This window comes from Microcebus murinus, unplaced genomic scaffold (genome assembly GCF_040939455.1).
Source record: "Microcebus murinus isolate Inina unplaced genomic scaffold, M.murinus_Inina_mat1.0 scaf002_hap2_Mmur4.0, whole genome shotgun sequence".
Lineage (NCBI taxonomy): Eukaryota > Metazoa > Chordata > Mammalia > Primates > Cheirogaleidae > Microcebus > Microcebus murinus.
Genome location: NW_027438948.1, coordinates 1,322,330 through 1,350,110, shown reverse-complemented (window position 1 = coordinate 1,350,110; position 27,781 = coordinate 1,322,330). Strand labels below are relative to the sequence as shown.

Below are 27,781 nucleotides of genomic sequence, written 5' to 3'. Positions count from 1 at the left end.
GTGTGGAAATCTCCTATGCCTTCCCTCGCCTATTCTGTCAGCTTTAAAATTCTCCTTCAGTTGCCACCCTCACAGATGGATTAGGAAACTCTTTCCGGTGCACTCATTAGTGAAATGACCTCCAGGAAGCTGGAATCCAATATCTAATGGCCGATTTTTAGCGAGTCCACACGCCAGGGTGGTCGGGGTCCAAAGCAGCCCCGGCCAGGCCCAGGCCCCTTGGACTGGGCCACAGGAGGACACGGAGGAGGGTCCCGGCCCCCACGAAGCGGTGCCGGCAGTTCTCCACGGGCTTGGGCGTTTTCCAGAGGTAGGAGATGGAGGGGACTGATTTCTTCAGCGCCCCCCAAACCACGCCACCCCACCCCACCCATGGGACACATCCCCAGAGAGAGACGCCCCATACACTGGCTGTGCCCCAGCCCTGGCCCGGGGGAATAGGCGGCAGCCCACCCACAGGGCGAGGGGGGGGCGCAGCTGAAAGGGGTTGTGGGGGAGGGCGGCCCCTGGCTGGGGTCAAAGGGCGAGCGTCCCGCGCGTGCGCAGTCAGCGGCAGCGACGCGCTGGGGGTGGGCAGCGGGTAGGTGAAGGAGGCCGGGCGAGGAGACGAGGGGGGCTGGGAGGGCTCCACCTTGGCGAGTCCAGCCGTGGAGGCGCATCTTGTGTGAGTGTGAGTGAGTGTGAGTGTGTGTGTGTGTGTATAGAGAGACAGCCCCCCACCCCGCCCCGCCCCGCCCATCACCCCCGTCCCTGGGAGCCCCCCGGACCCGGCCGGCCCGGCCCCGCCCGGCGCGGGGCCTGGGGCGGGAGGCGGCGGCGGGGAAGCCCAGAGAGGCTCGGCTTCTCGAGCGGGGCAGGGGCGCCCTCCGCCGCCGTCTAGGGCCACACCACCCTGAACGCCCCCGATCTCGTCTGGTCTCGGAAGCTAAGCAGGGTCGGGCCTGGTTAGTACTTGGATGGGAGACCGCCTGGGAATACCGGGTGCCACAGGCTGCTGCTTTTTTTTTTTTTTTTTTTTTTTGCCTCTTGTTCTGTCCCCTTTCTGGGAGCGCGGCGGCGGCCCGGGGTGGGGGTCACCCCCACCCTCAGCGCCCGCGCGGTGCCTGGCGCCCCAGCCCGCACCGTGGGGCCTCCTCTTGTCCCAAGCCGCGACACCGCCGCCACGCGGCAGCATGCGTGGCTTCTGGACTGTCAGGTCTCAGACCAAAGGTCTGCTCTGTGGGAACCGACACGCTGGAGGAAACCTTGAGAGTCTGAGAGGGGAGGGAGTTCCAGAAGAAGGCCAGGATGTCATTTTGAGGGAGTATGTGACCAGAACTCGTCCCGTTGCTTTTGGGGTTCTATGGGCTACACGCAGGAATCTTTGGTGGTGGCACCTGATGTTGGGGGATCCGGAGTCACACCCAGACCTGCTCCACAGGCCTCCTTTTACTTTTCTCTTCGGATTCATTATTTTTAAAAAGTGTCTCTTACCTCTAGGATTGCATTTTCTTTTCTCTCTCTTTTCAAGCAGATGATGGGAGTACAAGTATTCAGGTGACATGTGTTGCCCGTGCCGCCCTCCCCCCTGTGTTCTTTTTTTTTTTTTTTTTGAGACAGAGTCTCGTTTTGCTGCCCAGGCTAGAGTGAGTGCCATGGCGTCAGCCTAGCTCACAGCAACCTCAATCTCCGGGCTCAAGCAATCCTGCTGCCTCAGCCTCCCGAGTAGTTGGGACTACAGGCATGCACCACCACGCCCGGCTGTGTTTTTCTATATATATTAGTTGGCCAATTAATTTCTTTCTATTTTTAGTAGAGACGGGGTCTCGCTCTTGCTCAGGCTGGTTTCGAACTCCTGACCTGGAGCAATCCGCCCGCCTCGGCCTCCCAGAGAGCTAGGATTACAGGCGTGAGCCACCGCGCCCGGCCCCCCCTGTGTTCTTATTCATATACCTCTCATGTTGTTCCAGCGTATTGTGGGGGTACCAATGTTAAGGTCGGGTGCCTTGCCCTCTCCAAGCCTCCCCCCTCGGGTCAGAGCTTCAAGTGCGCCCATCCCCCAGTCGGTGCGCACCCACCCCATGCCTAATGGATGTGTATGCCCCTCCCCTCCCCCCACCCGCCCGACACCCACCCGATGAAGGTGATTCCTCTCTGTCCACTTAGGTGTCCATCCGTTCGTACCAATTTGCTGGTGAGCGCGCTCACGTGGTGCTCGTGTGTCCATTCTTGGGATACTTGGCTTACTGGAACGGGTTCCAGCTCTGGCCAGGAGAACACGAGAGGCGCCCTCTCACCGCTGCTCCTCACAGCCGAATGGCACTCCGTGGTGTCCACGCGCCACATTTTATTGATGCACTCCTGGATGGATGGGCACTCGGGTCGCTTCCACGTCTTTGGGATTGTGAATTGTGCCCTAACTGTAACCCTAACCCTTACCCAGCCCGTCTCCTCTGCCCCTGCCTGACGCACTCCTCCCCGGCCAGGCCCGTCACTGTCCTGGGCCCCCGCCTGACCGGCTCCTCCCCGCCCGGCCGGTCACCGTCCTCTGCCCCTGCCTGACACGCTCCTTCCCGCCCGGCCTCTCACCGTCCTCGGCCCCTGCCTGACCGGCTCCTCCACCGCCTGGGCCTTCCAAGGGCTTGGTGTGGACGCTGCTTCCAGGAAGCCCTCCAGAAACCCGGCAGCAGGGTGGCCGCAGCAGTCTCCAGCAGCCGTCCCTAAGTCGCGTGAGTGCGGGGGACGTGCCCCCGCTGTGCCGCGGGGGCCCAGCCTGGTGTCTTCCCTGAGGCCCTGCGGCTGCCGGCTGGGCTGCCGCTCCCCGCAAGGGGAGAGCCGCGGAGGTGGGGACCGCCTCCTGATGGGGACGTACACGCAGCTCTCCACGTCGGATTCCGGGGCTCTCTGTCCTGCCCGAAGGCCCAGCTGGCCTGCGGGTCCTTAGAGTGGCAAAAACCTCCGAAAACTGAGACTGAGGGTCCGGTGGGTGTCTGCACTTTTGTGCTGGGCACCCCAGGGAGGCCCGGGGGCTGACTGGACAACGTGGTCTGCTGGGCGGGGGGGGGGGGGTTGGAGGAGCAACTGATGCCCTTTGCACTTTGGGTAGCAAGAGTCTGAGGTGTCTCTGAGCCCTGTGCCCTGTGGGGGCGGGGCGGGGGGGAGGAGGAGGAGGAGGAGGAGGAGGTGGGAAGGGCCGGGGCCTGCAGTCCTGTTCCCGGGGTGGCACGGCAAGTGGCTTCTTCCACAGGCTGCTTGGCCTGGGCTCCCTGCACCTGGGCCTTTGGAGGACCGGCCCTGTGCTTGCCAACACTTCCTGCAGGGACCCAGAGCTGGGAGGTGGCATCTCTCAGCCCTGGGTCGGGCAGAGCCCCAGCGGGCCATGCCCACAACCTCTCTCAGCACCGGTCCCCCAGAAGGCTCCTTTGGGACCAGGATTCTCTTGCGGTGACTCTTTAAGGTCTGGCCCCTGGATGGAGGGGCACCAGGAGTAGAGGAGCAGGAAGGGGAAGGGGGTGGCCATGCGAGGGGACACTTTGAGGCCAAGTCCCAGCTTCAGCCTGATCCTCCTGGGAACCCCGCTCTGAGACAAGGAGCCGGGCTTCGCATTCCCACAGCAGCCAGTCGTGGGCTGAGGACACCTGGGGCGTTGGGAACTCCCTGGCTTCTCCTTGGTTTAACATCTAGAGCTGCTTGTGAATCGCGCCGCCACACACACCCGAGTGCAGGTGTCTTCCGCACAGACTGCGGGCCTCGCTCTTCTGAATGCCGCTAGCTCGCCACCCACCCACGGGTGAACCTGGTCAGGGTGCTTTCTCTCAGGGGCAGACTCTTTTCCGGGCGGGCTACCGGTGTCTCTGTTTGCTCGTTTCTTTCTTCCATTTCGGGAAAGTCTTCCTTGCTGGGTGTGGAAATCTCCTATGCCTTCCCTCGCCTATTCTGTCAGCTTTCAAATTCTCCTTCAGTTGCCACCCTCACAGATGGATTAGGAAACTCTTTCCGGTGCACTCATTAGTGAAATGACCTCCAGGAAGCTGGAATCCAATATCTAATGGCCGATTTTTAGCGAGTCCACACGCCAGGGTGGTCGGGGTCCAAAGCAGCCCCGGCCAGGCCCAGGCCCCTTGGACTGGGCCACAGGAGGACACGGAGGAGGGTCCCGGCCCCCACGAAGCGGTGCCGGCAGTTCTCCACGGGCTTGGGCGTTTTCCAGAGGTAGGAGATGGAGGGGACTGATTTCTTCAGCGCCCCCCAAACCACGCCACCCCACCCCACCCATGGGACACATCCCCAGAGAGAGACGCCCCATACACTGGCTGTGCCCCAGCCCTGGCCCGGGGGAATAGGCGGCAGCCCACCCACAGGGCGAGGGGGGGGCGCAGCTGAAAGGGGTTGTGGGGGAGGGCGGCCCCTGGCTGGGGTCAAAGGGCGAGCGTCCCGCGCGTGCGCAGTCAGCGGCAGCGACGCGCTGGGGGTGGGCAGCGGGTAGGTGAAGGAGGCCGGGCGAGGAGACGAGGGGGGCTGGGAGGGCTCCACCTTGGCGAGTCCAGCCGTGGAGGCGCATCTTGTGTGAGTGTGAGTGAGTGTGAGTGTGTGTGTGTGTGTGTATAGAGAGACAGCCCCCCACCCCGCCCCGCCCCGCCCCGCCCCGCCCCGCCCATCACCCCCGTCCCTGGGAGCCCCCCGGACCCGGCCGGCCCGGCCCCGCCCGGCGCGGGGCCTGGGGCGGGAGGCGGCGGCGGGGAAGCCCAGAGAGGCTCGGCTTCTCGAGCGGGGCAGGGGCGCCCTCCGCCGCCGTCTAGGGCCACACCACCCTGAACGCCCCCGATCTCGTCTGGTCTCGGAAGCTAAGCAGGGTCGGGCCTGGTTAGTACTTGGATGGGAGACTGCCTGGGAATACCGGGTGCCACAGGCTGCTGCTTTTTTTTTTTTTTTTTTTTTTTGCCTCTTGTTCTGTCCCCTTTCTGGGAGCGCGGCGGCGGCCCGGGGTGGGGGTCACCCCCACCCTCAGCGCCCGCGCGGTGCCTGGCGCCCCAGCCCGCACCGTGGGGCCTCCTCTTGTCCCAAGCCGCGACACCGCCGCCACGCGGCAGCATGCGTGGCTTCTGGACTGTCAGGTCTCAGACCAAAGGTCTGCTCTGTGGGAACCGACACGCTGGAGGAAACCTTGAGAGTCTGAGAGGGGAGGGAGTTCCAGAAGAAGGCCAGGATGTCATTTTGAGGGAGTATGTGACCAGAACTCGTCCCGTTGCTTTTGGGGTTCTATGGGCTACACGCAGGAATCTTTGGTGGTGGCACCTGATGTTGGGGGATCCGGAGTCACACCCAGACCTGCTCCACAGGCCTCCTTTTACTTTTCTCTTCGGATTCATTATTTTTAAAAAGTGTCTCTTACCTCTAGGATTGCATTTTCTTTTCTCTCTCTTTTCAAGCAGATGATGGGAGTACAAGTATTCAGGTGACATGTGTTGCCCGTGCCGCCCTCCCCCCTGTGTTCTTTTTTTTTTTTTTTTTTGAGACAGAGTCTCGTTTTGCTGCCCAGGCTAGAGTGAGTGCCATGGCGTCAGCCTAGCTCACAGCAACCTCAATCTCCGGGCTCAAGCAATCCTGCTGCCTCAGCCTCCCGAGTAGTTGGGACTACAGGCATGCACCACCACGCCCGGCTGTGTTTTTCTATATATATTAGTTGGCCAATTAATTTCTTTCTATTTTTAGTAGAGACGGGGTCTCGCTCTTGCTCAGGCTGGTTTCGAACTCCTGACCTGGAGCAATCCGCCCGCCTCGGCCTCCCAGAGAGCTAGGATTACAGGCGTGAGCCACCGCGCCCGGCCCCCCCTGTGTTCTTATTCATATACCTCTCATGTTGTTCCAGCGTATTGTGGGGGTACCAATGTTAAGGTCGGGTGCCTTGCCCTCTCCAAGCCTCCCCCCTCGGGTCAGAGCTTCAAGTGCGCCCATCCCCCAGTCGGTGCGCACCCACCCCATGCCTAATGGATGTGTATGCCCCTCCCCTCCCCCCACCCGCCCGCCCGACACCCACCCGATGAAGGTGATTCCTCTCTGTCCACTTAGGCGTCCATCCGTTCGTACCAATTTGCTGGTGAGCGCGCTCACGTGGTGCTCGTGTGTCCATTCTTGGGATACTTGGCTTACTGGAACGGGTTCCAGCTCTGGCCAGGAGAACACGAGAGGCGCCCTCTCACCGCTGCTCCTCACAGCCGAATGGCACTCCGTGGTGTCCACGCGCCACATTTTATTGATGCACTCCTGGATGGATGGGCACTCGGGTCGCTTCCACGTCTTTGGGATTGTGAATTGTGCCCTAACTGTAACCCTAACCCTTACCCAGCCCGTCTCCTCTGCCCCTGCCTGACGCACTCCTCCCCGGCCAGGCCCGTCACTGTCCTGGGCCCCCGCCTGACCGGCTCCTCCCCGCCCGGCCGGTCACCGTCCTCTGCCCCTGCCTGACACGCTCCTTCCCGCCCGGCCTCTCACCGTCCTCGGCCCCTGCCTGACCGGCTCCTCCGTCGCCTGGGCCTTCCAAGGGCTTGGTGTGGATGCTGCTTCCAGGAAGCCCTCCAGAAACCCGGCAGCAGGGTGGCCGCAGCAGTCTCCAGCAGCCGTCCCTAAGTCGCGTGAGTGCGGGGGACGTGCCCCCGCTGTGCCGCGGGGGCCCAGCCTGGTGTCTTCCCTGAGGCCCTGCGGCTGCCGGCTGGGCTGCCGCTCCCCGCAAGGGGAGAGCCGCGGAGGTGGGGACCGCCTCCTGATGGGGACGTACACGCAGCTCTCCACGTCGGATTCCGGGGCTCTCTGTCCTGCCCGAAGGCCCAGCTGGCCTGCGGGTCCTTAGAGTGGCAAAAACCTCCGAAAACTGAGACTGAGGGTCCGGTGGGTGTCTGCACTTTTGTGCTGGGCACCCCAGGGAGGCCCGGGGGCTGGCTGGACAACGTGGTCTGCTGGGCGGGGGGGGGGGTTGGAGGAGCAACTGATGCCCTTTGCACTTTGGGTAGCAAGAGTCTGAGGTGTCTCTGAGCCCTGTGCCCTGTGGGGGCGGGGCGGGGGGGAGGAGGAGGAGGAGGAGGAGGAGGTGGGAAGGGCCGGGGCCTGCAGTCCTGTTCCCGGGGTGGCACGGCAAGTGGCTTCTTCCACAGGCTGCTTGGCCTGGGCTCCCTGCACCTGGGCCTTTGGAGGACCGGCCCTGTGCTTGCCAACACTTCCTGCAGGGACCCAGAGCTGGGAGGTGGCATCTCTCAGCCCTGGGTCGGGCAGAGCCCCAGCGGGCCATGCCCACAACCTCTCTCAGCACCGGTCCCCCAGAAGGCTCCTTTGGGACCAGGATTCTCTTGCGGTGACTCTTTAAGGTCTGGCCCCTGGATGGAGGGGCACCAGGAGTAGAGGAGCAGGAAGGGGAAGGGGGTGGCCATGCGAGGGGACACTTTGAGGCCAAGTCCCAGCTTCAGCCTGATCCTCCTGGGAACCCCGCTCTGAGACAAGGAGCCGGGCTTCGCATTCCCACAGCAGCCAGTCGTGGGCTGAGGACACCTGGGGCGTTGGGAACTCCCTGGCTTCTCCTTGGTTTAACATCTAGAGCTGCTTGTGAATCGCGCCGCCACACACACCCGAGTGCAGGTGTCTTCCGCACAGACTGCGGGCCTCGCTCTTCTGAATGCCGCTAGCTCGCCACCCACCCACGGGTGAACCTGGTCAGGGTGCTTTCTCTCAGGGGCAGACTCTTTTCCGGGCGGGCTACCGGTGTCTCTGTTTGCTCGTTTCTTTCTTCCATTTCGGGAAAGTCTTCCTTGCTGGGTGTGGAAATCTCCTATGCCTTCCCTCGCCTATTCTGTCAGCTTTAAAATTCTCCTTCAGTTGCCACCCTCACAGATGGATTAGGAAACTCTTTCCGGTGCACTCATTAGTGAAATGACCTCCAGGAAGCTGGAATCCAATATCTAATGGCCGATTTTTAGCGAGTCCACACGCCAGGGTGGTCGGGGTCCAAAGCAGCCCCGGCCAGGCCCAGGCCCCTTGGACTGGGCCACAGGAGGACACGGAGGAGGGTCCCGGCCCCCACGAAGCGGTGCCGGCAGTTCTCCACGGGCTTGGGCGTTTTCCAGAGGTAGGAGATGGAGGGGACTGATTTCTTCAGCGCCCCCCAAACCACGCCACCCCACCCCACCCATGGGACACATCCCCAGAGAGAGACGCCCCATACACTGGCTGTGCCCCAGCCCTGGCCCGGGGGAATAGGCGGCAGCCCACCCACAGGGCGAGGGGGGGGCGCAGCTGAAAGGGGTTGTGGGGGAGGGCGGCCCCTGGCTGGGGTCAAAGGGCGAGCGTCCCGCGCGTGTGCAGTCAGCGGCAGCGACGCGCTGGGGGTGGGCAGCGGGTAGGTGAAGGAGGCCGGGCGAGGAGACGAGGGGGGCTGGGAGGGCTCCACCTTGGCGAGTCCAGCCGTGGAGGCGCATCTTGTGTGAGTGTGAGTGAGTGTGAGTGTGTGTGTGTGTGTATAGAGAGACAGCCCCCCACCCCGCCCCGCCCCGCCCCGCCCCGCCCATCACCCCCCTCCCTGGGAGCCCGCGGGACCCGGCCGGCCCGGCCCCGCCCGGCGCGGGGCCTGGGGCGGGAGGCGGCGGCGGGGAAGCCCAGAGAGGCTCGGCTTCTCGAGCGGGGCAGGGGCGCCCTCCGCCGCCGTCTAGGGCCACACCACCCTGAACGCCCCCGATCTCGTCTGGTCTCGGAAGCTAAGCAGGGTCGGGCCTGGTTAGTACTTGGATGGGAGACCGCCTGGGAATACCGGGTGCCACAGGCTGCTCCTTTTTTTTTTTTTTTTTTTTTTCTTGCCTCTTGTTCTGTCCCCTTTCTGGGAGCGCGGCGGCGGCCCGGGGTGGGGGTCACCCCCACCCTCAGCGCCCGCGCGGTGCCTGGCGCCCCAGCCCGCACCGTGGGGCCTCCTCTTGTCCCAAGCCGCGACACCGCCGCCACGCGGCAGCATGCGTGGCATCTGGACTGTCAGGTCTCAGACCAAAGGTCTGCTCTGTGGGAACCGACACGCTGGAGGAAACCTTGAGAGTCTGAGAGGGGAGGGAGTTCCAGAAGAAGGCCAGGATGTCATTTTGAGGGAGTATGTGACCAGAACTCATCCCGTTGCTTTTGGGGTTCTATGGGCTACACGCAGGAATCTTTGGTGGTGGCACCTGATGTTGGGGGATCCGGAGTCACACCCAGACCTGCTCCACAGGCCTCCTTTTACTTTTCTCTTCGGATTCATTATTTTTAAAAAGTGTCTCTTACCTCTAGGATTGCATTTTCTTTTCTCTCTCTTTTCAAGCAGATGATGGGAGTACAAGTATTCAGGTGACATGTGTTGCCCGTGCCGCCCTCCCCCCTGTGTTCTTTTTTTTTTTTTTTTTGAGACAGAGTCTCGTTTTGCTGCCCAGGCTAGAGTGAGTGCCATGGCGTCAGCCTAGCTCACAGCAACCTCAATCTCCGGGCTCAAGCAATCCTGCTGCCTCAGCCTCCCGAGTAGTTGGGACTACAGGCATGCACCACCACGCCCGGCTGTGTTTTTCTATATATATTAGTTGGCCAATTAATTTCTTTCTATTTTTAGTAGAGACGGGGTCTCGCTCTTGCTCAGGCTGGTTTCGAACTCCTGACCTGGAGCAATCCGCCCGCCTCGGCCTCCCAGAGAGCTAGGATTACAGGCGTGAGCCACCGCGCCCGGCCCCCCCTGTGTTCTTATTCATATACCTCTCATGTTGTTCCAGCGTATTGTGGGGGTACCAATGTTAAGGTCGGGTGCCTTGCCCTCTCCAAGCCTCCCCCCTCGGGTCAGAGCTTCAAGTGCGCCCATCCCCCAGTCGGTGCGCACCCACCCCATGCCTAATGGATGTGTATGCCCCTCCCCTCCCCCCACCCGCCCGCCCGACACCCACCCGATGAAGGTGATTCCTCTCTGTCCACTTAGGTGTCCATCCGTTCGTACCAATTTGCTGGTGAGCGCGCTCACGTGGTGCTCGTGTGTCCATTCTTGGGATACTTGGCTTACTGGAACGGGTTCCAGCTCTGGCCAGGAGAACACGAGAGGCGCCCTCTCACCGCTGCTCCTCACAGCCGAATGGCACTCCGTGGTGTCCACGCGCCACATTTTATTGATGCACTCCTGGATGGATGGGCACTCGGGTCGCTTCCACGTCTTTGGGATTGTGAATTGTGCCCTAACTGTAACCCTAACCCTTACCCAGCCCGTCTCCTCTGCCCCTGCCTGACGCACTCCTCCCCGGCCAGGCCCGTCACTGTCCTGGGCCCCCGCCTGACCGGCTCCTCCCCGCCCGGCCGGTCACCGTCCTCTGCCCCTGCCTGACACGCTCCTTCCCGCCCGGCCTCTCACCGTCCTCGGCCCCTGCCTGACCGGCTCCTCCACCGCCTGGGCCTTCCAAGGGCTTGGTGTGGACGCTGCTTCCAGGAAGCCCTCCAGAAACCCGGCAGCAGGGTGGCCGCAGCAGTCTCCAGCAGCCGTCCCTAAGTCGCGTGAGTGCGGGGGACGTGCCCCCGCTGTGCCGCGGGGGCCCAGCCTGGTGTCTTCCCTGAGGCCCTGCGGCTGCCGGCTGGGCTGCCGCTCCCCGCAAGGGGAGAGCCGCGGAGGTGGGGACCGCCTCCTGATGGGGACGTACACGCAGCTCTCCACGTCGGATTCCGGGGCTCTCTGTCCTGCCCGAAGGCCCAGCTGGCCTGCGGGTCCTTAGAGTGGCAAAAACCTCCGAAAACTGAGACTGAGGGTCCGGTGGGTGTCTGCACTTTTGTGCTGGGCACCCCAGGGAGGCCCGGGGGCTGACTGGACAACGTGGTCTGCTGGGCGGGGGGGGGGGGTTGGAGGAGCAACTGATGCCCTTTGCACTTTGGGTAGCAAGAGTCTGAGGTGTCTCTGAGCCCTGTGCCCTGTGGGGGCGGGGCGGGGGGGAGGAGGAGGAGGAGGAGGAGGAGGTGGGAAGGGCCGGGGCCTGCAGTCCTGTTCCCGGGGTGGCACGGCAAGTGGCTTCTTCCACAGGCTGCTTGGCCTGGGCTCCCTGCACCTGGGCCTTTGGAGGACCGGCCCTGTGCTTGCCAACACTTCCTGCAGGGACCCAGAGCTGGGAGGTGGCATCTCTCAGCCCTGGGTCGGGCAGAGCCCCAGCGGGCCATGCCCACAACCTCTCTCAGCACCGGTCCCCCAGAAGGCTCCTTTGGGACCAGGATTCTCTTGCGGTGACTCTTTAAGGTCTGGCCCCTGGATGGAGGGGCACCAGGAGTAGAGGAGCAGGAAGGGGAAGGGGGTGGCCATGCGAGGGGACACTTTGAGGCCAAGTCCCAGCTTCAGCCTGATCCTCCTGGGAACCCCGCTCTGAGACAAGGAGCCGGGCTTCGCATTCCCACAGCAGCCAGTCGTGGGCTGAGGACACCTGGGGCGTTGGGAACTCCCTGGCTTCTCCTTGGTTTAACATCTAGAGCTGCTTGTGAATCGCGCCGCCACACACACCCGAGTGCAGGTGTCTTCCGCACAGACTGCGGGCCTCGCTCTTCTGAATGCCGCTAGCTCGCCACCCACCCACGGGTGAACCTGGTCAGGGTGCTTTCTCTCAGGGGCAGACTCTTTTCCGGGCGGGCTACCGGTGTCTCTGTTTGCTCGTTTCTTTCTTCCATTTCGGGAAAGTCTTCCTTGCTGGGTGTGGAAATCTCCTATGCCTTCCCTCGCCTATTCTGTCAGCTTTCAAATTCTCCTTCAGTTGCCACCCTCACAGATGGATTAGGAAACTCTTTCCGGTGCACTCATTAGTGAAATGACCTCCAGGAAGCTGGAATCCAATATCTAATGGCCGATTTTTAGCGAGTCCACACGCCAGGGTGGTCGGGGTCCAAAGCAGCCCCGGCCAGGCCCAGGCCCCTTGGACTGGGCCACAGGAGGACACGGAGGAGGGTCCCGGCCCCCACGAAGCGGTGCCGGCAGTTCTCCACGGGCTTGGGCGTTTTCCAGAGGTAGGAGATGGAGGGGACTGATTTCTTCAGCGCCCCCCAAACCACGCCACCCCACCCCACCCATGGGACACATCCCCAGAGAGAGACGCCCCATACACTGGCTGTGCCCCAGCCCTGGCCCGGGGGAATAGGCGGCAGCCCACCCACAGGGCGAGGGGGGGGCGCAGCTGAAAGGGGTTGTGGGGGAGGGCGGCCCCTGGCTGGGGTCAAAGGGCGAGCGTCCCGCGCGTGCGCAGTCAGCGGCAGCGACGCGCTGGGGGTGGGCAGCGGGTAGGTGAAGGAGGCCGGGCGAGGAGACGAGGGGGGCTGGGAGGGCTCCACCTTGGCGAGTCCAGCCGTGGAGGCGCATCTTGTGTGAGTGTGAGTGAGTGTGAGTGTGTGTGTGTGTGTATAGAGAGACAGCCCCCCACCCCGCCCCGCCCCGCCCCGCCCCGCCCATCACCCCCCTCCCTGGGAGCCCGCGGGACCCGGCCGGCCCGGCCCCGCCCGGCGCGGGGCCTGGGGCGGGAGGCGGCGGCGGGGAAGCCCAGAGAGGCTCGGCTTCTCGAGCGGGGCAGGGGCGCCCTCCGCCGCCGTCTAGGGCCACACCACCCTGAACGCCCCCGATCTCGTCTGGTCTCGGAAGCTAAGCAGGGTCGGGCCTGGTTAGTACTTGGATGGGAGACCGCCTGGGAATACCGGGTGCCACAGGCTGCTCCTTTTTTTTTTTTTTTTTTTTTTCTTGCCTCTTGTTCTGTCCCCTTTCTGGGAGCGCGGCGGCGGCCCGGGGTGGGGGTCACCCCCACCCTCAGCGCCCGCGCGGTGCCTGGCGCCCCAGCCCGCACCGTGGGGCCTCCTCTTGTCCCAAGCCGCGACACCGCCGCCACGCGGCAGCATGCGTGGCATCTGGACTGTCAGGTCTCAGACCAAAGGTCTGCTCTGTGGGAACCGACACGCTGGAGGAAACCTTGAGAGTCTGAGAGGGGAGGGAGTTCCAGAAGAAGGCCAGGATGTCATTTTGAGGGAGTATGTGACCAGAACTCATCCCGTTGCTTTTGGGGTTCTATGGGCTACACGCAGGAATCTTTGGTGGTGGCACCTGATGTTGGGGGATCCGGAGTCACACCCAGACCTGCTCCACAGGCCTCCTTTTACTTTTCTCTTCGGATTCATTATTTTTAAAAAGTGTCTCTTACCTCTAGGATTGCATTTTCTTTTCTCTCTCTTTTCAAGCAGATGATGGGAGTACAAGTATTCAGGTGACATGTGTTGCCCGTGCCGCCCTCCCCCCTGTGTTCTTTTTTTTTTTTTTTTTGAGACAGAGTCTCGTTTTGCTGCCCAGGCTAGAGTGAGTGCCATGGCGTCAGCCTAGCTCACAGCAACCTCAATCTCCGGGCTCAAGCAATCCTGCTGCCTCAGCCTCCCGAGTAGTTGGGACTACAGGCATGCACCACCACGCCCGGCTGTGTTTTTCTATATATATTAGTTGGCCAATTAATTTCTTTCTATTTTTAGTAGAGACGGGGTCTCGCTCTTGCTCAGGCTGGTTTCGAACTCCTGACCTGGAGCAATCCGCCCGCCTCGGCCTCCCAGAGAGCTAGGATTACAGGCGTGAGCCACCGCGCCCGGCCCCCCCTGTGTTCTTATTCATATACCTCTCATGTTGTTCCAGCGTATTGTGGGGGTACCAATGTTAAGGTCGGGTGCCTTGCCCTCTCCAAGCCTCCCCCCTCGGGTCAGAGCTTCAAGTGCGCCCATCCCCCAGTCGGTGCGCACCCACCCCATGCCTAATGGATGTGTATGCCCCTCCCCTCCCCCCACCCGCCCGCCCGACACCCACCCGATGAAGGTGATTCCTCTCTGTCCACTTAGGTGTCCATCCGTTCGTACCAATTTGCTGGTGAGCGCGCTCACGTGGTGCTCGTGTGTCCATTCTTGGGATACTTGGCTTACTGGAACGGGTTCCAGCTCTGGCCAGGAGAACACGAGAGGCGCCCTCTCACCGCTGCTCCTCACAGCCGAATGGCACTCCGTGGTGTCCACGCGCCACATTTTATTGATGCACTCCTGGATGGATGGGCACTCGGGTCGCTTCCACGTCTTTGGGATTGTGAATTGTGCCCTAACTGTAACCCTAACCCTTACCCAGCCCGTCTCCTCTGCCCCTGCCTGACGCACTCCTCCCCGGCCAGGCCCGTCACTGTCCTGGGCCCCCGCCTGACCGGCTCCTCCCCGCCCGGCCGGTCACCGTCCTCTGCCCCTGCCTGACACGCTCCTTCCCGCCCGGCCTCTCACCGTCCTCGGCCCCTGCCTGACCGGCTCCTCCACCGCCTGGGCCTTCCAAGGGCTTGGTGTGGACGCTGCTTCCAGGAAGCCCTCCAGAAACCCGGCAGCAGGGTGGCCGCAGCAGTCTCCAGCAGCCGTCCCTAAGTCGCGTGAGTGCGGGGGACGTGCCCCCGCTGTGCCGCGGGGGCCCAGCCTGGTGTCTTCCCTGAGGCCCTGCGGCTGCCGGCTGGGCTGCCGCTCCCCGCAAGGGGAGAGCCGCGGAGGTGGGGACCGCCTCCTGATGGGGACGTACACGCAGCTCTCCACGTCGGATTCCGGGGCTCTCTGTCCTGCCCGAAGGCCCAGCTGGCCTGCGGGTCCTTAGAGTGGCAAAAACCTCCGAAAACTGAGACTGAGGGTCCGGTGGGTGTCTGCACTTTTGTGCTGGGCACCCCAGGGAGGCCCGGGGGCTGACTGGACAACGTGGTCTGCTGGGCGGGGGGGGGGGGTTGGAGGAGCAACTGATGCCCTTTGCACTTTGGGTAGCAAGAGTCTGAGGTGTCTCTGAGCCCTGTGCCCTGTGGGGGCGGGGCGGGGGGGAGGAGGAGGAGGAGGAGGAGGAGGTGGGAAGGGCCGGGGCCTGCAGTCCTGTTCCCGGGGTGGCACGGCAAGTGGCTTCTTCCACAGGCTGCTTGGCCTGGGCTCCCTGCACCTGGGCCTTTGGAGGACCGGCCCTGTGCTTGCCAACACTTCCTGCAGGGACCCAGAGCTGGGAGGTGGCATCTCTCAGCCCTGGGTCGGGCAGAGCCCCAGCGGGCCATGCCCACAACCTCTCTCAGCACCGGTCCCCCAGAAGGCTCCTTTGGGACCAGGATTCTCTTGCGGTGACTCTTTAAGGTCTGGCCCCTGGATGGAGGGGCACCAGGAGTAGAGGAGCAGGAAGGGGAAGGGGGTGGCCATGCGAGGGGACACTTTGAGGCCAAGTCCCAGCTTCAGCCTGATCCTCCTGGGAACCCCGCTCTGAGACAAGGAGCCGGGCTTCGCATTCCCACAGCAGCCAGTCGTGGGCTGAGGACACCTGGGGCGTTGGGAACTCCCTGGCTTCTCCTTGGTTTAACATCTAGAGCTGCTTGTGAATCGCGCCGCCACACACACCCGAGTGCAGGTGTCTTCCGCACAGACTGCGGGCCTCGCTCTTCTGAATGCCGCTAGCTCGCCACCCACCCACGGGTGAACCTGGTCAGGGTGCTTTCTCTCAGGGGCAGACTCTTTTCCGGGCGGGCTACCGGTGTCTCTGTTTGCTCGTTTCTTTCTTCCATTTCGGGAAAGTCTTCCTTGCTGGGTGTGGAAATCTCCTATGCCTTCCCTCGCCTATTCTGTCAGCTTTCAAATTCTCCTTCAGTTGCCACCCTCACAGATGGATTAGGAAACTCTTTCCGGTGCACTCATTAGTGAAATGACCTCCAGGAAGCTGGAATCCAATATCTAATGGCCGATTTTTAGCGAGTCCACACGCCAGGGTGGTCGGGGTCCAAAGCAGCCCCGGCCAGGCCCAGGCCCCTTGGACTGGGCCACAGGAGGACACGGAGGAGGGTCCCGGCCCCCACGAAGCGGTGCCGGCAGTTCTCCACGGGCTTGGGCGTTTTCCAGAGGTAGGAGATGGAGGGGACTGATTTCTTCAGCGCCCCCCAAACCACGCCACCCCACCCCACCCATGGGACACATCCCCAGAGAGAGACGCCCCATACACTGGCTGTGCCCCAGCCCTGGCCCGGGGGAATAGGCGGCAGCCCACCCACAGGGCGAGGGGGGGGCGCAGCTGAAAGGGGTTGTGGGGGAGGGCGGCCCCTGGCTGGGGTCAAAGGGCGAGCGTCCCGCGCGTGCGCAGTCAGCGGCAGCGACGCGCTGGGGGTGGGCAGCGGGTAGGTGAAGGAGGCCGGGCGAGGAGACGAGGGGGGCTGGGAGGGCTCCACCTTGGCGAGTCCAGCCGTGGAGGCGCATCTTGTGTGAGTGTGAGTGAGTGTGAGTGTGTGTGTGTGTGTATAGAGAGACAGCCCCCCACCCCGCCTGCCCCGCCCCGCCCCGCCCATCACCCCCCTCCCTGGGAGCCCGCGGGACCCGGCCGGCCCGGCCCCGCCCGGCGCGGGGCCTGGGGCGGGAGGCGGCGGCGGGGAAGCCCAGAGAGGCTCGGCTTCTCGAGCGGGGCAGGGGCGCCCTCCGCCGCCGTCTAGGGCCACACCACCCTGAACGCCCCCGATCTCGTCTGGTCTCGGAAGCTAAGCAGGGTCGGGCCTGGTTAGTACTTGGATGGGAGACCGCCTGGGAATACCGGGTGCCACAGGCTGCTCCTTTTTTTTTTTTTTTTTTTTTCTTGCCTCTTGTTCTGTCCCCTTTCTGGGAGCGCGGCGGCGGCCCGGGGTGGGGGTCACCCCCACCCTCAGCGCCCGCGCGGTGCCTGGCGCCCCAGCCCGCACCGTGGGGCCTCCTCTTGTCCCAAGCCGCGACACCGCCGCCACGCGGCAGCATGCGTGGCATCTGGACTGTCAGGTCTCAGACCAAAGGTCTGCTCTGTGGGAACCGACACGCTGGAGGAAACCTTGAGAGTCTGAGAGGGGAGGGAGTTCCAGAAGAAGGCCAGGATGTCATTTTGAGGGAGTATGTGACCAGAACTCATCCCGTTGCTTTTGGGGTTCTATGGGCTACACGCAGGAATCTTTGGTGGTGGCACCTGATGTTGGGGGATCCGGAGTCACACCCAGACCTGCTCCACAGGCCTCCTTTTACTTTTCTCTTCGGATTCATTATTTTTAAAAAGTGTCTCTTACCTCTAGGATTGCATTTTCTTTTCTCTCTCTTTTCAAGCAGATGATGGGAGTACAAGTATTCAGGTGACATGTGTTGCCCGTGCCGCCCTCCCCCCTGTGTTCTTTTTTTTTTTTTTTTTTGAGACAGAGTCTCGTTTTGCTGCCCAGGCTAGAGTGAGTGCCATGGCGTCAGCCTAGCTCACAGCAACCTCAATCTCCGGGCTCAAGCAATCCTGCTGCCTCAGCCTCCCGAGTAGTTGGGACTACAGGCATGCACCACCACGCCCGGCTGTGTTTTTCTATATATATTAGTTGGCCAATTAATTTCTTTCTATTTTTAGTAGAGACGGGGTCTCGCTCTTGCTCAGGCTGGTTTCGAACTCCTGACCTGGAGCAATCCGCCCGCCTCGGCCTCCCAGAGAGCTAGGATTACAGGCGTGAGCCACCGCGCCCGGCCCCCCCTGTGTTCTTATTCATATACCTCTCATGTTGTTCCAGCGTATTGTGGGGGTACCAATGTTAAGGTCGGGTGCCTTGCCCTCTCCAAGCCTCCCCCCTCGGGTCAGAGCTTCAAGTGCGCCCATCCCCCAGTCGGTGCGCACCCACCCCATGCCTAATGGATGTGTATGCCCCTCCCCTCCCCCCACCCGCCCGCCCGACACCCACCCGATGAAGGTGATTCCTCTCTGTCCACTTAGGCGTCCATCCGTTCGTACCAATTTGCTGGTGAGCACGCTCACGTGGTGCTCGTGTGTCCATTCTTGGGATACTTGGCTTACTGGAACGGGTTCCAGCTCTGGCCAGGAGAACACGAGAGGCGCCCTCTCACCGCTGCTCCTCACAGCCGAATGGCACTCCGTGGTGTCCACGCGCCACATTTTATTGATGCACTCCTGGATGGATGGGCACTCGGGTCGCTTCCACGTCTTTGGGATTGTGAATTGTGCCCTAACTGTAACCCTAACCCTTACCCAGCCCGTCTCCTCTGCCCCTGCCTGACGCACTCCTCCCCGGCCAGGCCCGTCACTGTCCTGGGCCCCCGCCTGACCGGCTCCTCCCCGCCCGGCCGGTCACCGTCCTCTGCCCCTGCCTGACACGCTCCTTCCCGCCCGGCCTCTCACCGTCCTCGGCCCCTGCCTGACCGGCTCCTCCGTCGCCTGGGCCTTCCAAGGGCTTGGTGTGGATGCTGCTTCCAGGAAGCCCTCCAGAAACCCGGCAGCAGGGTGGCCGCAGCAGTCTCCAGCAGCCGTCCCTAAGTCGCGTGAGTGCGGGGGACGTGCCCCCGCTGTGCCGCGGGGGCCCAGCCTGGTGTCTTCCCTGAGGCCCTGCGGCTGCCGGCTGGGCTGCCGCTCCCCGCAAGGGGAGAGCCGCGGAGGTGGGGACCGCCTCCTGATGGGGACGTACACGCAGCTCTCCACGTCGGATTCCGGGGCTCTCTGTCCTGCCCGAAGGCCCAGCTGGCCTGCGGGTCCTTAGAGTGGCAAAAACCTCCGAAAACTGAGACTGAGGGTCCGGTGGGTGTCTGCACTTTTGTGCTGGGCACCCCAGGGAGGCCCGGGGGCTGGCTGGACAACGTGGTCTGCTGGGCGGGGGGGGGGGGTTGGAGGAGCAACTGATGCCCTTTGCACTTTGGGTAGCAAGAGTCTGAGGTGTCTCTGAGCCCTGTGCCCTGTGGGGGCGGGGCGGGGGGGAGGAGGAGGAGGAGGAGGAGGAGGTGGGAAGGGCCGGGGCCTGCAGTCCTGTTCCCGGGGTGGCACGGCAAGTGGCTTCTTCCACAGGCTGCTTGGCCTGGGCTCCCTGCACCTGGGCCTTTGGAGGACCGGCCCTGTGCTTGCCAACACTTCCTGCAGGGACCCAGAGCTGGGAGGTGGCATCTCTCAGCCCTGGGTCGGGCAGAGCCCCAGCGGGCCATGCCCACAACCTCTCTCAGCACCGGTCCCCCAGAAGGCTCCTTTGGGACCAGGATTCTCTTGCGGTGACTCTTTAAGGTCTGGCCCCTGGATGGAGGGGCACCAGGAGTAGAGGAGCAGGAAGGGGAAGGGGGTGGCCATGCGAGGGGACACTTTGAGGCCAAGTCCCAGCTTCAGCCTGATCCTCCTGGGAACCCCGCTCTGAGACAAGGAGCCGGGCTTCGCATTCCCACAGCAGCCAGTCGTGGGCTGAGGACACCTGGGGCGTTGGGAACTCCCTGGCTTCTCCTTGGTTTAACATCTAGAGCTGCTTGTGAATCGCGCCGCCACACACACCCGAGTGCAGGTGTCTTCCGCACAGACTGCGGGCCTCGCTCTTCTGAATGCCGCTAGCTCGCCACCCACCCACGGGTGAACCTGGTCAGGGTGCTTTCTCTCAGGGGCAGACTCTTTTCCGGGCGGGCTACCGGTGTCTCTGTTTGCTCGTTTCTTTCTTCCATTTCGGGAAAGTCTTCCTTGCTGGGTGTGGAAATCTCCTATGCCTTCCCTCGCCTATTCTGTCAGCTTTCAAATTCTCCTTCAGTTGCCACCCTCACAGATGGATTAGGAAACTCTTTCCGGTGCACTCATTAGTGAAATGACCTCCAGGAAGCTGGAATCCAATATCTAATGGCCGATTTTTAGCGAGTCCACACGCCAGGGTGGTCGGGGTCCAAAGCAGCCCCGGCCAGGCCCAGGCCCCTTGGACTGGGCCACAGGAGGACACGGAGGAGGGTCCCGGCCCCCACGAAGCGGTGCCGGCAGTTCTCCACGGGCTTGGGCGTTTTCCAGAGGTAGGAGATGGAGGGGACTGATTTCTTCAGCGCCCCCCAAACCACGCCACCCCACCCCACCCATGGGACACATCCCCAGAGAGAGACGCCCCATACACTGGCTGTGCCCCAGCCCTGGCCCGGGGGAATAGGCGGCAGCCCACCCACAGGGCGAGGGGGGGGCGCAGCTGAAAGGGGTTGTGGGGGAGGGCGGCCCCTGGCTGGGGTCAAAGGGCGAGCGTCCCGCGCGTGCGCAGTCAGCGGCAGCGACGCGCTGGGGGTGGGCAGCGGGTAGGTGAAGGAGGCCGGGCGAGGAGACGAGGGGGGCTGGGAGGGCTCCACCTTGGCGAGTCCAGCCGTGGAGGCGCATCTTGTGTGAGTGTGAGTGAGTGTGAGTGTGTGTGTGTGTGTATAGAGAGACAGCCCCCCACCCCGCCCCGCCCCGCCCCGCCCCGCCCATCACCCCCCTCCCTGGGAGCCCGCGGGACCCGGCCGGCCCGGCCCCGCCCGGCGCGGGGCCTGGGGCGGGAGGCGGCGGCGGGGAAGCCCAGAGAGGCTCGGCTTCTCGAGCGGGGCAGGGGCGCCCTCCGCCGCCGTCTAGGGCCACACCACCCTGAACGCCCCCGATCTCGTCTGGTCTCGGAAGCTAAGCAGGGTCGGGCCTGGTTAGTACTTGGATGGGAGACCGCCTGGGAATACCGGGTGCCACAGGCTGCTCCTTTTTTTTTTTTTTTTTTTTTCTTGCCTCTTGTTCTGTCCCCTTTCTGGGAGCGCGGCGGCGGCCCGGGGTGGGGGTCACCCCCACCCTCAGCGCCCGCGCGGTGCCTGGCGCCCCAGCCCGCACCGTGGGGCCTCCTCTTGTCCCAAGCCGCGACACCGCCGCCACGCGGCAGCATGCGTGGCATCTGGACTGTCAGGTCTCAGACCAAAGGTCTGCTCTGTGGGAACCGACACGCTGGAGGAAACCTTGAGAGTCTGAGAGGGGAGGGAGTTCCAGAAGAAGGCCAGGATGTCATTTTGAGGGAGTATGTGACCAGAACTCATCCCGTTGCTTTTGGGGTTCTATGGGCTACACGCAGGAATCTTTGGTGGTGGCACCTGATGTTGGGGGATCCGGAGTCACACCCAGACCTGCTCCACAGGCCTCCTTTTACTTTTCTCTTCGGATTCATTATTTTTAAAAAGTGTCTCTTACCTCTAGGATTGCATTTTCTTTTCTCTCTCTTTTCAAGCAGATGATGGGAGTACAAGTATTCAGGTGACATGTGTTGCCCGTGCCGCCCTCCCCCCTGTGTTCTTTTTTTTTTTTTTTTTTGAGACAGAGTCTCGTTTTGCTGCCCAGGCTAGAGTGAGTGCCATGGCGTCAGCCTAGCTCACAGCAACCTCAATCTCCGGGCTCAAGCAATCCTGCTGCCTCAGCCTCCCGAGTAGTTGGGACTACAGGCATGCACCACCACGCCCGGCTGTGTTTTTCTATATATATTAGTTGGCCAATTAATTTCTTTCTATTTTTAGTAGAGACGGGGTCTCGCTCTTGCTCAGGCTGGTTTCGAACTCCTGACCTGGAGCAATCCGCCCGCCTCGGCCTCCCAGAGAGCTAGGATTACAGGCGTGAGCCACCGCGCCCGGCCCCCCCTGTGTTCTTATTCATATACCTCTCATGTTGTTCCAGCGTATTGTGGGGGTACCAATGTTAAGGTCGGGTGCCTTGCCCTCTCCAAGCCTCCCCCCTCGGGTCAGAGCTTCAAGTGCGCCCATCCCCCAGTCGGTGCGCACCCACCCCATGCCTAATGGATGTGTATGCCCCTCCCCTCCCCCCACCCGCCCGCCCGACACCCACCCGATGAAGGTGATTCCTCTCTGTCCACTTAGGCGTCCATCCGTTCGTACCAATTTGCTGGTGAGCACGCTCACGTGGTGCTCGTGTGTCCATTCTTGGGATACTTGGCTTACTGGAACGGGTTCCAGCTCTGGCCAGGAGAACACGAGAGGCGCCCTCTCACCGCTGCTCCTCACAGCCGAATGGCACTCCGTGGTGTCCACGCGCCACATTTTATTGATGCACTCCTGGATGGATGGGCACTCGGGTCGCTTCCACGTCTTTGGGATTGTGAATTGTGCCCTAACTGTAACCCTAACCCTTACCCAGCCCGTCTCCTCTGCCCCTGCCTGACGCACTCCTCCCCGGCCAGGCCCGTCACTGTCCTGGGCCCCCGCCTGACCGGCTCCTCCCCGCCCGGCCGGTCACCGTCCTCTGCCCCTGCCTGATACGCTCCTTCCCGCCCGGCCTCTCACCGTCCTCGGCCCCTGCCTGACCGGCTCCTCCGTCGCCTGGGCCTTCCAAGGGCTTGGTGTGGATGCTGCTTCCAGGAAGCCCTCCAGAAACCCGGCAGCAGGGTGGCCGCAGCAGTCTCCAGCAGCCGTCCCTAAGTCGCGTGAGTGCGGGGGACGTGCCCCCGCTGTGCCGCGGGGGCCCAGCCTGGTGTCTTCCCTGAGGCCCTGCGGCTGCCGGCTGGGCTGCCGCTCCCCGCAAGGGGAGAGCCGCGGAGGTGGGGACCGCCTCCTGATGGGGACGTACACGCAGCTCTCCACGTCGGATTCCGGGGCTCTCTGTCCTGCCCGAAGGCCCAGCTGGCCTGCGGGTCCTTAGAGTGGCAAAAACCTCCGAAAACTGAGACTGAGGGTCCGGTGGGTGTCTGCACTTTTGTGCTGGGCACCCCAGGGAGGCCCGGGGGCTGGCTGGACAACGTGGTCTGCTGGGCGGGGGGGGGGGTTGGAGGAGCAACTGATGCCCTTTGCACTTTGGGTAGCAAGAGTCTGAGGTGTCTCTGAGCCCTGTGCCCTGTGGGGGCGGGGCGGGGGGGAGGAGGAGGAGGAGGAGGAGGAGGTGGGAAGGGCCGGGGCCTGCAGTCCTGTTCCCGGGGTGGCACGGCAAGTGGCTTCTTCCACAGGCTGCTTGGCCTGGGCTCCCTGCACCTGGGCCTTTGGAGGACCGGCCCTGTGCTTGCCAACACTTCCTGCAGGGACCCAGAGCTGGGAGGTGGCATCTCTCAGCCCTGGGTCGGGCAGAGCCCCAGCGGGCCATGCCCACAACCTCTCTCAGCACCGGTCCCCCAGAAGGCTCCTTTGGGACCAGGATTCTCTTGCGGTGACTCTTTAAGGTCTGGCCCCTGGATGGAGGGGCACCAGGAGTAGAGGAGCAGGAAGGGGAAGGGGGTGGCCATGCGAGGGGACACTTTGAGGCCAAGTCCCAGCTTCAGCCTGATCCTCCTGGGAACCCCGCTCTGAGACAAGGAGCCGGGCTTCGCATTCCCACAGCAGCCAGTCGTGGGCTGAGGACACCTGGGGCGTTGGGAACTCCCTGGCTTCTCCTTGGTTTAACATCTAGAGCTGCTTGTGAATCGCGCCGCCACACACACCCGAGTGCAGGTGTCTTCCGCACAGACTGCGGGCCTCGCTCTTCTGAATGCCGCTAGCTCGCCACCCACCCACGGGTGAACCTGGTCAGGGTGCTTTCTCTCAGGGGCAGACTCTTTTCCGGGCGGGCTACCGGTGTCTCTGTTTGCTCGTTTCTTTCTTCCATTTCGGGAAAGTCTTCCTTGCTGGGTGTGGAAATCTCCTATGCCTTCCCTCGCCTATTCTGTCAGCTTTAAAATTCTCCTTCAGTTGCCACCCTCACAGATGGATTAGGAAACTCTTTCCGGTGCACTCATTAGTGAAATGACCTCCAGGAAGCTGGAATCCAATATCTAATGGCCGATTTTTAGCGAGTCCACACGCCAGGGTGGTCGGGGTCCAAAGCAGCCCCGGCCAGGCCCAGGCCCCTTGGACTGGGCCACAGGAGGACACGGAGGAGGGTCCCGGCCCCCACGAAGCGGTGCCGGCAGTTCTCCACGGGCTTGGGCGTTTTCCAGAGGTAGGAGATGGAGGGGACTGATTTCTTCAGCGCCCCCCAAACCACGCCACCCCACCCCACCCATGGGACACATCCCCAGAGAGAGACGCCCCATACACTGGCTGTGCCCCAGCCCTGGCCCGGGGGAATAGGCGGCAGCCCACCCACAGGGCGAGGGGGGGGCGCAGCTGAAAGGGGTTGTGGGGGAGGGCGGCCCCTGGCTGGGGTCAAAGGGCGAGCATCCCGCGCGTGCGCAGTCAGCGGCAGCGACGCGCTGGGGGTGGGCAGCGGGTAGGTGAAGGAGGCCGGGCGAGGAGACGAGGGGGGCTGGGAGGGCTCCACCTTGGCGAGTCCAGCCGTGGAGGCGCATCTTGTGTGAGTGTGAGTGAGTGTGAGTGTGTGTGTGTATAGAGAGACAGCCCCCCACCCCGCCCCGCCCCGCCCCGCCCCGCCCATCACCCCCCTCCCTGGGAGCCCGCGGGACCCGGCCGGCCCGGCCCCGCCCGGCGCGGGGCCTGGGGCGGGAGGCGGCGGCGGGGAAGCCCAGAGAGGCTCGGCTTCTCGAGCGGGGCAGGGGCGCCCTCCGCCGCCGTCTAGGGCCACACCACCCTGAACGCCCCCGATCTCGTCTGGTCTCGGAAGCTAAGCAGGGTCGGGCCTGGTTAGTACTTGGATGGGAGACCGCCTGGGAATACCGGGTGCCACAGGCTGCTCCTTTTTTTTTTTTTTTTTTTTTCTTGCCTCTTGTTCTGTCCCCTTTCTGGGAGCGCGGCGGCGGCCCGGGGTGGGGGTCACCCCCACCCTCAGCGCCCGCGCGGTGCCTGGCGCCCCAGCCCGCACCGTGGGGCCTCCTCTTGTCCCAAGCCGCGACACCGCCGCCACGCGGCAGCATGCGTGGCATCTGGACTGTCAGGTCTCAGACCAAAGGTCTGCTCTGTGGGAACCGACACGCTGGAGGAAACCTTGAGAGTCTGAGAGGGGAGGGAGTTCCAGAAGAAGGCCAGGATGTCATTTTGAGGGAGTATGTGACCAGAACTCATCCCGTTGCTTTTGGGGTTCTATGGGCTACACGCAGGAATCTTTGGTGGTGGCACCTGATGTTGGGGGATCCGGAGTCACACCCAGACCTGCTCCACAGGCCTCCTTTTACTTTTCTCTTCGGATTCATTATTTTTAAAAAGTGTCTCTTACCTCTAGGATTGCATTTTCTTTTCTCTCTCTTTTCAAGCAGATGATGGGAGTACAAGTATTCAGGTGACATGTGTTGCCCGTGCCGCCCTCCCCCCTGTGTTCTTTTTTTTTTTTTTTTTTGAGACAGAGTCTCGTTTTGCTGCCCAGGCTAGAGTGAGTGCCATGGCGTCAGCCTAGCTCACAGCAACCTCAATCTCCGGGCTCAAGCAATCCTGCTGCCTCAGCCTCCCGAGTAGTTGGGACTACAGGCATGCACCACCACGCCCGGCTGTGTTTTTCTATATATATTAGTTGGCCAATTAATTTCTTTCTATTTTTAGTAGAGACGGGGTCTCGCTCTTGCTCAGGCTGGTTTCGAACTCCTGACCTGGAGCAATCCGCCCGCCTCGGCCTCCCAGAGAGCTAGGATTACAGGCGTGAGCCACCGCGCCCGGCCCCCCCTGTGTTCTTATTCATATACCTCTCATGTTGTTCCAGCGTATTGTGGGGGTACCAATGTTAAGGTCGGGTGCCTTGCCCTCTCCAAGCCTCCCCCCTCGGGTCAGAGCTTCAAGTGCGCCCATCCCCCAGTCGGTGCGCACCCACCCCATGCCTAATGGATGTGTATGCCCCTCCCCTCCCCCCACCCGCCCGACACCCACCCGATGAAGGTGATTCCTCTCTGTCCACTTAGGTGTCCATCCGTTCGTACCAATTTGCTGGTGAGCGCGCTCACGTGGTGCTCGTGTGTCCATTCTTGGGCTACTTGGCTTACTGGAACGGGTTCCAGCTCTGGCCAGGAGAACACGAGAGGCGCCCTCTCACCGCTGCTCCTCACAGCCGAATGGCACTCCGTGGTGTCCACGCGCCACATTTTATTGATGCACTCCTGGATGGATGGGCACTCGGGTCGCTTCCACGTCTTTGGGATTGTGAATTGTGCCCTAACTGTAACCCTAACCCTTACCCAGCCCGTCTCCTCTGCCCCTGCCTGACGCACTCCTCCCCGGCCAGGCCCGTCACTGTCCTGGGCCCCCGCCTGACCGGCTCCTCCCCGCCCGGCCGGTCACCGTCCTCTGCCCCTGCCTGACACGCTCCTTCCCGCCCGGCCTCTCACCGTCCTCGGCCCCTGCCTGACCGGCTCCTCCACCGCCTGGGCCTTCCAAGGGCTTGGTGTGGACGCTGCTTCCAGGAAGCCCTCCAGAAACCCGGCAGCAGGGTGGCCGCAGCAGTCTCCAGCAGCCGTCCCTAAGTCGCGTGAGTGCGGGGGACGTGCCCCCGCTGTGCCGCGGGGGCCCAGCCTGGTGTCTTCCCTGAGGCCCTGCGGCTGCCGGCTGGGCTGCCGCTCCCCGCAAGGGGAGAGCCGCGGAGGTGGGGACCGCCTCCTGATGGGGACGTACACGCAGCTCTCCACGTCGGATTCCGGGGCTCTCTGTCCTGCCCGAAGGCCCAGCTGGCCTGCGGGTCCTTAGAGTGGCAAAAACCTCCGAAAACTGAGACTGAGGGTCCGGTGGGTGTCTGCACTTTTGTGCTGGGCACCCCAGGGAGGCCCGGGGGCTGACTGGACAACGTGGTCTGCTGGGCGGGGGGGGGGTTGGAGGAGCAACTGATGCCCTTTGCACTTTGGGTAGCAAGAGTCTGAGGTGTCTCTGAGCCCTGTGCCCTGTGGGGGCGGGGCGGGGGGGAGGAGGAGGAGGAGGAGGAGGAGGTGGGAAGGGCCGGGGCCTGCAGTCCTGTTCCCGGGGTGGCACGGCAAGTGGCTTCTTCCACAGGCTGCTTGGCCTGGGCTCCCTGCACCTGGGCCTTTGGAGGACCGGCCCTGTGCTTGCCAACACTTCCTGCAGGGACCCAGAGCTGGGAGGTGGCATCTCTCAGCCCTGGGTCGGGCAGAGCCCCAGCGGGCCATGCCCACAACCTCTCTCAGCACCGGTCCCCCAGAAGGCTCCTTTGGGACCAGGATTCTCTTGCGGTGACTCTTTAAGGTCTGGCCCCTGGATGGAGGGGCACCAGGAGTAGAGGAGCAGGAAGGGGAAGGGGGTGGCCATGCGAGGGGACACTTTGAGGCCAAGTCCCAGCTTCAGCCTGATCCTCCTGGGAACCCCGCTCTGAGACAAGGAGCCGGGCTTCGCATTCCCACAGCAGCCAGTCGTGGGCTGAGGACACCTGGGGCGTTGGGAACTCCCTGGCTTCTCCTTGGTTTAACATCTAGAGCTGCTTGTGAATCGCGCCGCCACACACACCCGAGTGCAGGTGTCTTCCGCACAGACTGCGGGCCTCGCTCTTCTGAATGCCGCTAGCTCGCCACCCACCCACGGGTGAACCTGGTCAGGGTGCTTTCTCTCAGGGGCAGACTCTTTTCCGGGCGGGCTACCGGTGTCTCTGTTTGCTCGTTTCTTTCTTCCATTTCGGGAAAGTCTTCCTTGCTGGGTGTGGAAATCTCCTATGCCTTCCCTCGCCTATTCTGTCAGCTTTAAAATTCTCCTTCAGTTGCCACCCTCACAGATGGATTAGGAAACTCTTTCCGGTGCACTCATTAGTGAAATGACCTCCAGGAAGCTGGAATCCAATATCTAATGGCCGATTTTTAGCGAGTCCACACGCCAGGGTGGTCGGGGTCCAAAGCAGCCCCGGCCAGGCCCAGGCCCCTTGGACTGGGCCACAGGAGGACACGGAGGAGGGTCCCGGCCCCCACGAAGCGGTGCCGGCAGTTCTCCACGGGCTTGGGCGTTTTCCAGAGGTAGGAGATGGAGGGGACTGATTTCTTCAGCGCCCCCCAAACCACGCCACCCCACCCCACCCATGGGACACATCCCCAGAGAGAGACGCCCCATACACTGGCTGTGCCCCAGCCCTGGCCCGGGGGAATAGGCGGCAGCCCACCCACAGGGCGAGGGGGGGGCGCAGCTGAAAGGGGTTGTGGGGGAGGGCGGCCCCTGGCTGGGGTCAAAGGGCGAGCGT

The 27,781-nt window shown here is 63.0% G+C and overlaps 6 non-coding genes and 1 pseudogene across 6 annotated transcripts; all 7 read left to right on the top strand.

Moving 5' to 3' along the window:
• The first annotated feature begins 874 nt into the window (after positions 1–874).
• On the top strand, positions 875–993 carry LOC142866250 (5S ribosomal RNA). Its single transcript, XR_012916291.1, has one exon. It is a non-coding gene; the product is annotated as a 5S ribosomal RNA (ribosomal RNA).
• A 3,779-nt stretch (positions 994–4,772) lies between these two features.
• On the top strand, positions 4,773–4,891 carry LOC142866305 (uncharacterized; annotated as a pseudogene).
• Positions 4,892–8,666: 3,775 nt separating this feature from the next.
• Positions 8,667–8,785, top strand: LOC142866249 (5S ribosomal RNA). The gene has a single exon (XR_012916290.1). It is a non-coding gene; the product is annotated as a 5S ribosomal RNA (ribosomal RNA).
• A 3,777-nt stretch (positions 8,786–12,562) lies between these two features.
• On the top strand, positions 12,563–12,681 carry LOC142866248 (5S ribosomal RNA). Its single transcript, XR_012916289.1, has one exon. It is a non-coding gene; the product is annotated as a 5S ribosomal RNA (ribosomal RNA).
• Positions 12,682–16,457: 3,776 nt separating this feature from the next.
• LOC142866247 (5S ribosomal RNA) lies at positions 16,458–16,576 on the top strand. The gene has a single exon (XR_012916288.1). It is a non-coding gene; the product is annotated as a 5S ribosomal RNA (ribosomal RNA).
• A 3,777-nt stretch (positions 16,577–20,353) lies between these two features.
• On the top strand, positions 20,354–20,472 carry LOC142866246 (5S ribosomal RNA). The gene has a single exon (XR_012916287.1). It is a non-coding gene; the product is annotated as a 5S ribosomal RNA (ribosomal RNA).
• A 3,772-nt stretch (positions 20,473–24,244) lies between these two features.
• On the top strand, positions 24,245–24,363 carry LOC142866245 (5S ribosomal RNA). Its single transcript, XR_012916286.1, has one exon. It is a non-coding gene; the product is annotated as a 5S ribosomal RNA (ribosomal RNA).
• Positions 24,364–27,781: the final 3,418 nt, after the last annotated feature.